Source organism: Triticum aestivum, chromosome 7A (genome assembly GCF_018294505.1).
Source record: "Triticum aestivum cultivar Chinese Spring chromosome 7A, IWGSC CS RefSeq v2.1, whole genome shotgun sequence".
NCBI classification, from domain to species: domain Eukaryota; kingdom Viridiplantae; phylum Streptophyta; class Magnoliopsida; order Poales; family Poaceae; genus Triticum; species Triticum aestivum.
In genome coordinates, this window is record NC_057812.1 from 673980773 (window position 1) to 673992901 (window position 12129).

A 12129-nucleotide genomic window follows, 5' to 3' on the forward strand; every position below is an offset into this window, starting at 1 on the left:
CCGTTGACTAAAACCTCTCTCACAAGAAACATGATCAAACATAAAACTCATTGAGTGTTAATCACATAGTGATGTGAACTAGACTACTGACTCTAGTAAACTCTTGGGTATTAGTCACATGGCGATGTGACCTGTGAGTGTTAATCACATGGCGATGTGAACTAGATTATTGACTCTAGTGCAAGTGGGAGACTATTGGAAATATGCCCTAGAGGCAATAATAAAAGTATTATTATTATATTTCCTTGTTCATGATAATTGTCTTTTATTCATGCTATAACTGTATTATCCGGAAATCGTAATACACGTGTGAATACATAGACCACAATATGTCCCTAGTGAGCCTCTAGTTGACTAGCTCGTTGTGATCAACAGATAGTCATGGTTTCCTGGCTATGGACATTGGATGTCGTTGATAACGGGATCACATCATTAGGAGAATGATGTGATGGACAAGACCCAATCCTAAGACTAGCACAAAAGATCGTGTAGTTCATTTGCTAGAGCTTTGCCAATGTCAAGTATCTCTTCCTTCGACCATGAGAGCGTGTAACTCCTGGATACCGTAGGAGTGCTTTGGGTGTATCAAACGTCACAACGTAACTGGGTGACTATAAAGGTGCACTACAGGTATCTCCGAAAGTATCTATTGTTTTATGCGGATCGAGACTGGGATTTGTCACTCCGTGTAAACGGAGAGGTATCTCTGGGCCCACTCGGTAGGACATCATCATATGCGCAATGTGACCAAGGAGTTGATCACGGGATGATGTGTTACGGAACGAGTAAAGTGACTTGCCGGTAACGAGATTGAACAAGGTATTGGATACCGACGATCGAATCTCGGGCAAGTAACATACCGATAGACAAAGGGAATTGAATACGGGATTGATTAAGTCCTTGACATCATGGTTCATCCAATGAGATCATCGTGGAACATGTGGGAGCCATCATGGGTATCCAGATCCCGCTGTTGGTTATTGACCGGAGAACGTCTCGGTCATGTCTACATGTCTCCCGAACCCGTAGGGTCTACACACTTAAGGTTCGATGACGCTAGGGTTATAAAGGAAGTTTGTATGTGGTTACCGAATGTTGTTCGGAGTCCCGGATGAGATCCCGGACGTCACGAGGAGTTCCGGAATGGTCCGGAGGTAAAGATTTATATATGGGAAGTCCTATTTTGGCCACCGGAAAATGTTCGGGATTTTTCGGTATTGTACCGGGAAGGTTCTAGAAGGTTCTGGAGTGGGGCCCACCTGCATGGGGGGACCCACATGGACGTGGGTAGTGGGGGCAAGGCCCCACACCCCTGGTCAAGGCGCACCAAGATCCCCCTTAGAAGGAATAAGATCATATCCCGAAGGGATAAGATCAAGATCCCTAAAAAGGGGGGATAACAATCGGTGGGGAAGGAAATAATGAGATTTCTTTCCTCCCACCTTGGCCAACGCCCCAATGGACTTGGAGGGCAAGAAACCAGCCCCTCCACCCCTATATATAGTGGGGAGGCGCATGGGAGCTATACACGAAGTTCTGGCACAGCCCTACCTCTCTTCCTACTCCTCCTCTCCCATGGTGCTTGGCGAAGCCCTGCTGGATTGCCACGCTCCTCCACCACCACCACGCCGTTGTGCTGCTGTTGGATGGAGTCTTCCTCAACCTCTCCCTCTCTCCTTGATGGATCAAGGCGTGGGAGACGTCACCGGGCTGTACGTGTGTTGAACGCGGAGGTGTCGTCCGTTCGGCACTAGGATCATCGGTGATTTGAATCACGACGAGTACGACTCCATCAACCCCGTTCACTTGAACGCTTCCGCTTAGCGATCTACGAGGGTATGTAGATGCACTCTCTTTCTACTCGTTGCTGGTCTCTCCATAGATAGATCTTGGTGACACGTAGGAAAATTTTGAATTTCTGCTACGTTCCCCAACAGGAGGCCCGCAGAACTCATCATCGTACCCATGTTCGGCAAAGTACTTATCGATGTTGGTAAATGTACCTTTGTCGTTGTCGTCCGGATCTTGTGCCATATGCATGTTTGGATCCTGTGCCATAAGGATGTCCGACATGTCTGGTAGCGTTGCGGCATTCTTGCCATGGCTTGGCGCCGGAACGACTGGCGGTCTTGTCTGTGGGGTGGTGTCCCCCGCCCCCAAACGAATCTTGCTCTTCGGCCAAAGCAGGGGCCAACTTACGCAGGCACTGAGGGTCATCTCATCTTCTTCGTCGGCCCTAGCGGGTTGAATCGGAGGTAACAGCTCGTCGCAGCCTGGCAGCACCCGAACCACTTCAACCCTATACATTATGGGTGGCATCAGATTACCGTGGAACACGGGGTTGCCCGGTTGAACGATTCTGCCCTTGGCGACATCGACCAACTCGCCGCCCACGAAGTGCAGGAGAGTGCAAGGAACGTCGGCGGCGCCCTGCGAAAACATGTAGGGCGTCAGGGATGCCCAGTCAAAGGCAAGGAGATGAAGTCATCGGCCGAGAGGCTTAGTTACCGTGATGCTGTCGAGCTCGGCTAATGTCAAGGCACCGCCAACGGCGGGCGTGCAACTGACTGAGGGGCCGCTTGTTGGCGAGGTGCCGGCCAGCGTACAGCCGGGTGCATTAAGCTCCAATGCCCGTGCCGGCGCCGGAGACATGAATACCGCCTCCGCCGGAGACACCAATGGCGCCGCCGGAGACACCAATGGCGCCGCCTGCGCGCTGCGAGTTGCTGGCCATGAAGCTGGGAACCGGGGGAGGCCCCTGTTGGCCGCCCGCAATCCACGTCGTCAGCCCATGAATCAACGTAGGCACCATGGCGTTGAGCTTCGTTCCTAGTTGTTGTTCCACTTGCTCTTGGACAAGCTCCAAAATCCGCGCCACTTGTGCCTTGAGTGCTTCAACCTCGCGCGACTGGCTTTCCGAGCTGGTCTTTTTCTCCTTTCGCCCACCAGCGGTATAGTATGACGACCATTTTGTGGACAAGCCTTTGCTGGCCACACAACCAGCTGACGTCGGCTTATTGAGCTTATCCCTGTTTTTCATTACGTTCAACGCCCTATTCAAAGGGGTGTCAAAAGGGGAGCTCTGAGACGACCCCGCGCTACTACTTTCTTCGTCCTGCAGAACGAACGTGAACCATTTAGAAATATTGGGGATTAATTAGAATGCAACCATATGGAGCTAATTACGCGGGGGTGTATTCCTTACCAGAACAAGCTCAAGCTCCTTGGTCTTCGGATCCGTGGTAAGCTCCTTTGTTACCGGGTCCTCCTTGTACCGGGCCCTGAGAAAGTTCCTGGTCTGCTTGTCACTGTATTTCTCGAAGCGGGGCAGTAGGCCTTGCTCGGCACGCTCTGCGTCCTCCTTGTCTCATACAGGCTCCGCCACTCTGTAACCGCCGGGACCGAGTTGGTGGACCCCTAAGTTCAACTGCCGCATTTCTTTCCCCCACTGACTTGATTCGGAGGTTGCGGGGCTCTCGCACTTGATCTTGAACTCCTTGTAGTCATCTTCGCTCATCAAAGGATATTTCGCCTTGATCTTGTCATAACTATCACCTTTATCAATCATTGCCTTCACCGTGCTTCTCCAAGTAGACAGGGTCGTGCTCATCTTCGTGAGGGCAGCATTGTTCACTTTATTCCCTGAGAGGCGTGTGTTTGCAAACTCAGCAGGGAACTTGTATCGTTCGTGCAGCTTCGTGAAGAGGAGGCTGCACAAATTCCCTCGGTCCTTATGCCTTAGGTTCTCGGTGTTGATCGAGACGGTGCTCCGAAGAATGCACCTGAGCTGAACCAAGTACCCCTTGACTAGTTGTTTGGGCGTCGTCGGTTGCCCATCGGAGTTCACTTCAGTAAATTCCTCCCTGATGGTGCCGAGCACGCTCGGGCACCGGTCCTTCCGTTGCCTCTTCGGTTGGCTACCATATGTGCGTGCGCCGCCATCATTAGTGGTGGCATCCTCGGCGGCGCCATCAGTGGTGTCATCCCCGACGCCACTAGTGGTTGTGTAGTCAGGATCGGTGTCTTCCGTGGCATCCTCATAGCGGTGAGGTTCTTCCTCCAACTCCTGAGACAGCTCCCAGAATCGCTTGCCGCCCAAACCGCCGGCCTCATCATTGTGGGCCATGTTTTGCTCTAAATAGGAAAAAAGTTTGGTCAAAAAGTTGGTTATTGTCAAGGAACAAGATCATGGTCTCATCATTTAGGGTTTGTCGACACCGAGGCATCCTAAAAGCTAAGCTTTTATCATTTAGGGTTTGTCGACGCCGAGGCACCCTAAAAGCCTAAGCGTACATCATTTATGTTCTCATGGACACCGAGGCACCCTATAGAAGCCAAGTTAAGTTTTCATCATTTAGGGTTTATCGATGCCGAGGCACCCTAGGTTGGGCCTAATCACTTGGCACTAATCACTTGGCTCTATTGCCACCTATGTTGGGTTTATCATCTAGGGTTTATCGATGCTAAGGAGAATTCTAAGTTGGGCCTAATCACTTGGCTCTATTGCCACCTATGGTTTAATGCAGCAAGAATGGCGGGGCAGTTGATCCTACTTAACTAAGTACTAAGATACCCCGGCCCATGCATTAGTCGCAAGTACCCCATATGTCCTATTTTTAGCAAAGTCATGCTAAAATTCACAGAAAATTTCAGCATGACCTTTGCTGAAAATAGGACATATGGAGTACCTGAATTTGCTGGAACGAAAGTTAATCGACATTCCGGCAAACTCAAGGGCCTCTCGGGGTACCTACAAATTCATCACGACACAATGGTCGGAGACAAAACCCAGCCACAGACCATATGGTCCTCTGCTTTCATATGGAAAAAAATCAGCTCAACTTATGTGAGCTTCCATTCCAGATATAATAGGTCACCCAACAAAAAATCATCAATAGTATGATCAATTTTGAATCAATAGACATACTTCTCAAAAGAGGCATGATCAAATTCTGGTGCCCTTGACTTACTAGTATTTATCTCTTATGACTGATGAATGTGCATTGAGTCCAGAAGCAAAGACTCTACAGTGAAATGAAAAAAACCTTGGAAATATATTTATGATAACTCTAAATGGATCAGAAGGTGCAGATGCACTTGTAAAAAAGGTATGCATTTGCAACAGCTTTGTTCTGATTATGACACCATTCTGTTAAGAAGGCAAAATAACATTATCATCCCAAGTCATGGTTGAAGTTGAAGACCCTAAGCTTTAAAATGCCAAGTCTCACTTACGCATGTTAACTTATTTACCAGTTCAGAACTATCACCAGAAAATAGTAAATCCACATTGACCACATAATATTATTTTGCAACCACTTAGTTTGTCCTTGACTGGGACACTTGAAGCACAAAACAACTAATGCAGAGCTAGGTTGTATGTTTGGCTTAAGGGTTTTCCTTTTCAAATTCTGACTCTGTTTCTAAACAAAGTAGGCTTCTATCCTGTCTAGAATGTAATGAAGATGTCTTGGATAAGCTGAGTGTTTTTTAACAATTTTCTCATTTTGACAGCATCTGTATCACATTACACTTGATATATTTTCACTCCTGTGTGTTGTAATGAAGATGTCTTGGTGAGACTTGATATATGTCCAAAATTAGAAAAATCACAAGGTACTTTCTCTACCTAATAAACTCCATATGACCACATAAAACCCTGTTTAACACACCTGTAAAGAGGAACAACCCCCCTAAGGAGCTAGAAAGCTATATCGCCCACTGCCTCGTCGAATGTCTGTCAAGGGAAGAGATAAAGAGCATATAAAACATTACCCACACAAAAAAATGAGAGCATGTAAAAAATTTAAAAACGAGAACCATATTGACCAATCTAAACTTGACATTACACTTGGCACGGAGGGAGTACACAATGACATAGTAGTTATCAATTTTCTCCTATATGAGCTGTAGCAATACCCACATACAAGAAAAAACTGAAAGCAAAGCTTTACTCTCCCAACAAGATTCTAAGCATACTACTTGACTAATAATAGAAAGCCCATGACAGTGAGGGTATCTAATACAGTAGTATTTCTAATTCTATATGCCTGCAAGTTTATGAAATTGACACAAACCAATTTGGTTAGCAAGTCACGGCAGCACATGACAGTGAGGTAGTAGCAGAAATGCACCTGATGCAGAAACGTAACCTACTACCGCTGGATCATCAACCTAGATTCTTGCATTACAGAAAATAGCATCACCAACTCAATTCTGGCAATCATTCAGCACTAGTATTTCAACGACTTGCACATGATAAGAAGCTAAATATATACATGTCTACAGATGACAAAGGCTAAGGTGAGGTGAACTTGGCGACAGCCGTCGTGCCCTCGGACCTCGCCGGGGAGGGAGATGCGGATGGTGGTCTGGACCCTAGATGGATGGAGCAAGAGCGCGCCGTCGCATATAGGCAAATCAAGAAGCTAGGGCTTCGACCGTGGCGGAGCTCAGCGGTGATGGTGCGAACCCTAGAACTAGAGGAGAGATGAGGGGGGACAGCGGAGGAGGTGGCGTGAAATTACCTACGGGAAGCCGCCGGAGAAGGGAAGGTGGCGGCGAGGGTGGAGTCCGGCGGGGTAGAGGCGGTCGTCGTCTCCTCCTCCTCCTCCTGGTCCTCCTCCTCTGGCTCGGGGCGCGGGGGAGCTGCAGTGGTAGGGGCGCGGGGGCGCGGGGGTGGCGGTGCGGGGGAGCTGCGGTGGTGGGGGCGCGGGGGCGGCAGGGGTGGATTCCGGCGGGGGTCGGGCCGGCGGCGTCGGGGTAGCGTGTGGGTGGATCTGGCGAGGGAGAGGGATGAAGGGGATCTGGCGAGAGGGAGGGAATTAGCTGGGGGGAATCTTACTAATGGCGCACCCACGGTCGGTGCGCCATTAGTAATCATTTTTTTACATAGCAATGGCGCACCAGGCAGAGGTGCGCCATTACTAATCTTTTTTTATAAATAGCAATGGCGCACCAGCCAGAGGTGCGCCATAAGTAATTTATTTTTATTTTTTGTTGCATGTAATATTTTTTAGAAAATGAATATGAATATGAAAAAGTAATATTTTTTTATAAAAACAGTAATAATTGTTGTTTAACAACAATTATAGTCTACACTTTATTACTATTATTTTTTAAAAAATGAATATGAATATGAAATGGGGGGTGCTCGTCGGCGGCGGTGGAGCGGGGGAGGGTGCGGTGGGTCGTCGGCGACGGTGGAGCTAGCGGGGGAGGGTGCGTGTGGGATCGAGATCAAGATGGAGGGGGATAGCGATCGAGATGGAGGGGGATCGAGATCGAGTGTCCTCATGAATATTCAATATTTTATCATATTGAATATGAAAAAATATCATCAAATTTGAAAAAATATTCATGAATTCAAAAAGTGCCCATGAAATTTAAAAATATTCATGATATCAAAAAGTGCCCATGAAATTTAAAAATATTCATGATATCAAAAAGTGCCCATGAAATACAACCGAGAAATGAAGACTATGATTTAAATACAGTCGATCTTAGCTAGCTATCTGTTCATAATCTTCTTGACCTTCTTTTTCGCAAATGGAGTTCTTCTGTGGAACGGACGTCCTTTAGGTAGGGTGCTCCTGCTTCTTCTTGTGGTGTATGCTACTACTACTTCATCGTCGTCGTCATGTTTGATCTTCGGGTCGCCGTACTTGTCGAAGTCTTGCTCATTGGCTACTCCATCCATTCTGATGATCTTCCTTTTGCCTCTCCTCACGACAACACGACTGGGCTTTGACGGGTCGGTAATGAAGAAGCATTGGTCCACTTGGGAAGCCAGTACCCATGGCTCATTTTTTGCGGTGACGTTTGCGCCCGCGGTCTTGGATTTGGCTTCGGGTATAACCATGGTGGTGAAATACCGGTCTTCTTTTAGGACGCTCTTGGCCCATTTGACACGGAACATCGGGACCTTCTCTCCAGCGTAGCTCAGCTCCCAGATCTCCTCGATCCTTTCGTAGTATCTGTCCATGTCATTACCGGTGTAGGATTCCATCGTTACCCCGGAGTTCTGATAACCATCGCTCTTCATGTCCTTGTCCTCGGTGTAGAATGTGTAGCCATTGATATTGTACGCCTCATAGGTCATCAGGTTGTGCTCGGCGCCCTGTGACAAGGCGAATATGAGTTGTTCTTCTGCGGAAGAATCCTCATGTAAAGGGTACGACAGAAGCTTCTGCTTGAACCAACGCGTGAAACATGAGTTGTGCTCTTTGATTATATCTCTGTCCGTCCTCTATTGGCCTCGGTCATTGTATGTCTTCTCAATAAAGGTTTTGTGCTCTACCACCCAAGGATCAACCACGTCTATGAAGGAAATATGCCCTAGAGGCAATAATAATGTTATTATTTTATTTCCATATATCATGATAAATGTTTATTATTCATGCTAGAATTGTATTATCCGGAAACATAATACTTGTGTGAATACATAGACAAACCAAACGTCACTAGTATGCCTCTACTTGACTAGCTCGTTAATCGAAGATGGTTATGTTTCCTAACCATAGACATATGTTGTCATTTGATTAATGGGATCACATCATTAGGAGAATGATGTGATTGACATGACCCATTCCATTAGCTTAGCACCCAATCGTTTAATATGTTGCTATTGCTTTCTTCATGACTTATACATGTTCCTATGACTATGAGATTATGCAACTCCTGTTTTCCGGAGGAACACTTTGTGTGCTACCAAACGTCACAACGTAACTGGGTGATTATAAAGGAGCTCTACAGGTGTCTCCAAAGGTACATGTTGGGTTGGCGTATTTCGAGATTAGCATTTGTCACTCCATTTGTCGGAGAGGTATCTTTGGGCCCTCTCGGTAATGCACATCACATAAGCCTTGCAAGCATTGCAACTAATGAGTTAGTTGCGAGATGATGTATTACGAAACGAGTAAAGAGACTTGCCGGTAACGAGATTGAACTAGGTATTGAGGTACCGATGATCGAATCTTGGGCAAGTAACATACTGATGTCAAAGGGAACAACGTATGTTGTTATGCGGTCTGACCGATAAAGATCTTCGTAGAATATGTGGGAGCCAATATGAGCATCCAGTTTCCGCTATGGGTTATTGACCAGAGACGTGTCTCGGTCATGTCTACATTGTTCTCGAACCCGTAGGGTCCGCACGCTTAAAGTTTTGATGACAGTTATATTATGAGTTTATGCATTTTGATGTACCGAAGTTTGTTCGGAGTCCCGGATGTGAACACGGACATGACGAGGAGTCTCGAAATGGTCGAGACATAAAGATTGATATATTGGAAGCCTATATTTGGATATCGGAAGTGTTCCGGGTGAAATCGGGATTTTACCGGAGTACCGGGAGGTTACCGGAACCCCCCGGGAGGTATATGGGCCTTAGTGGGCTTTAGTGGAAGAGAGGAGAGGTGGCCAGGACTGGGCCGCGTTCCCCTCCCCCTAGTCCGAATAGGACAAGGAGAGGGGGGCGGCACCCCCCTTCCTTCTCTCTCTCCTCTTTCCCCCTCCTGAATCCCATTCCAACTACGAAAGGGGGGAATCCTACTCCCGGTGGGAGTAGGACTCCTCATGGCGCGCCCTCCTCCTGGACGGCCGCACCTTCCCCTGCTCCTTTATATACGGAGGCAGGGGGCACCCCTAGACACACAAGTTGATCCACGTGATCATATTCTTAGCCGTGTGCGGTGCCCCCTTCCACCATAATCCTCGATAATATTGTAGCGGTGCTTAGGCGAAGCCCTGCGACGGTAGTACATCAAGATCGTCACCACGCCGTCGTGCTGATGGAACTCTTCCCCGACACTTTGCTGGATCGGAGTCCGGGGATCATCATCGAGCTGAACGTGTGCTAGAACTCGGAGGTATCGTAGTTTCGGTGCTTGATCGGTCGGGCCATGAAGACGTACGACTACATCAACCGCGTTGTGCTAACGCTTCCGCTGTCGGTCTACAAGGGTACGTAGATCACACTCTCCCCTCTCGTTGCTATGCATCACCATGATCTTGCGTGTGCGTAGGAAATTTTTTGAAATTACTACGTTCCCCAACAGTGGTATCAGAGCCTAGGTTTTATGTGTTGATGTTGTGCACGAGTAGAACACAAATGAGTTGTGGGCGATATAAGTCATACTGCTTACCAACATGTCATACCTTGGTTCAGCGGTATTATTGGATGAAGCGGCCCGGACCGACATTACGCGTAGGCTTACGCGAGACTGGTTCTACCGACGTGCTTTGCACACAGGTGGCTGGTGGGTGTTAGTTTCTCCAACTTTAGTTGAACCGAGTGTGGCTACGCCCGGTCCTTGTGAAGGTTAAAACAGCACCAACTTGACAAACTATCATTGTGGTTTTTGATGCGTAGGTAAGATTGGTTCTTGCTTAAGCCCGTAGCAGCCACGTAAAACTTGCAACAACAAAGTAGAGGACGTCTAACTTGTTTTTGCAGGGCATGTTGTGATGTGATATGGTCAAGACGTGATGAGATATAAGTTGTTGTATGAGATGATCATGTTTTGTTGAAGTTATCAGCAACTGGAAAAAGCCTTATGGTTATCTCTCTATTGCATAAGATGCAAGTGCCAAATAATTGCTTTACTTTATTGCTATACGATAGCAATAGTTGCAAGAGCAATTGTTAGTGAGACAACCATGTGATGACACATTGATATAGATCAAGATGATGGAGATCATGGTGTCATGCCGGTGACGATAGAGATCATGACAGTACTTTGGAGATGGAGATCAAAGGCACAAGATGATGATGGCCATATCATGTCACATATTTTGATTGCATGTGATGTTTATCTTTTATACATCTTATTTTGCTTAGTTTGATGGTAGCATTATAAGATGATCTCTCACTAATTATCAAGAAGTGTTCTCCCTGAGTATGCACCGTTGTGATAGTTCTTCGTGCTGAGACACCATGTGATGATCGGGTGTGATAGGCTCTACATTCAAATACAACGGGTGCAAAACAACTGCACACGCGTAATACTCAGGTTATACTTGACGAGCCAAGCATATACAGATATGGCCTTGGAACACGGAGACCGAAAGGTCGAGCGTGAATCATATAGTAGATATGATCAACATAGTGATGTTCACCAATGAAACTACTCCATCTCACGTGATGATCGGACATGGTTTAGTTGATTTGAATCACGTAATCACTTAGAGGATTAGAGGGATGTCTATCTAAGTGGGAGTTCTTTAAGTAATATGATTAATTGAACTTAAATTTATCATGAACTTAGTCCTGGTAGTATTTTGCAAATCATGTTGTAGATCAATAGCTTGCGTTGTTGCTTCCCTGTGTTTATTTTGATATGTTCCTAGAGAAAAATTATGTTGAAAAATGTTAGTAGCAATGATGCGGATTGGATCCATGATATGAGGTTTATCCTCATTGCTGCACAGAAGAATTATGTCCTTGATGCACCGCTAGGTGATAGACCTATTGCAGGAGCAGATGCAGACGTTATGAACGTTTGGCTAGCTCAATATGATGACTACTTGATAGTTTAGTGCACCATGCTTAACGGCTTAGAATCGGGACTTCAAAGACGTTTTGAACGTCATGGAACATATGAGATGTTCCAGGAGTTGAAGTTAATATTTCAAGCAAATACCCGAGTTGAGAGATATGAAGTTTCCAACAAGTTCTATAGCTAAAAGATGGAGGAGAATCGCTCAACTAGTGAGCATCTGCTCAGATTGTCTGGGTACTACAATTGCTTGAATCAAGTGGGAGTTAATCTTCCAGATAAAATAGTGATTAACAGAATTCTCTAGTCACCATCACCAAGTTAGTAGAACTTCGTGATGAACTATGATATGCAAGGGATAACGGAAACGATTCCCAAGCTCTTCGTAATGCTGAAATTGACGAAGGTAGAAATCGAGAAAAACATCAAGTGTTGATGGTTGACAAGATCAATAGTTTCAAGAAAAGGGCAAAGGAAAAAAGGGGAACTTCAAGAAAAACAGCAAGCAAGTTGCTGCTCAAGTGAAGAAGCCCAAGTCTGGTCCTAAGCCTGAGACTAAGTGCTTCTACTGCAAAGGGACTGGTCACTGGAAGCGGAACTACCCCAAGTGATTGGTGGATAAGAAGGATGG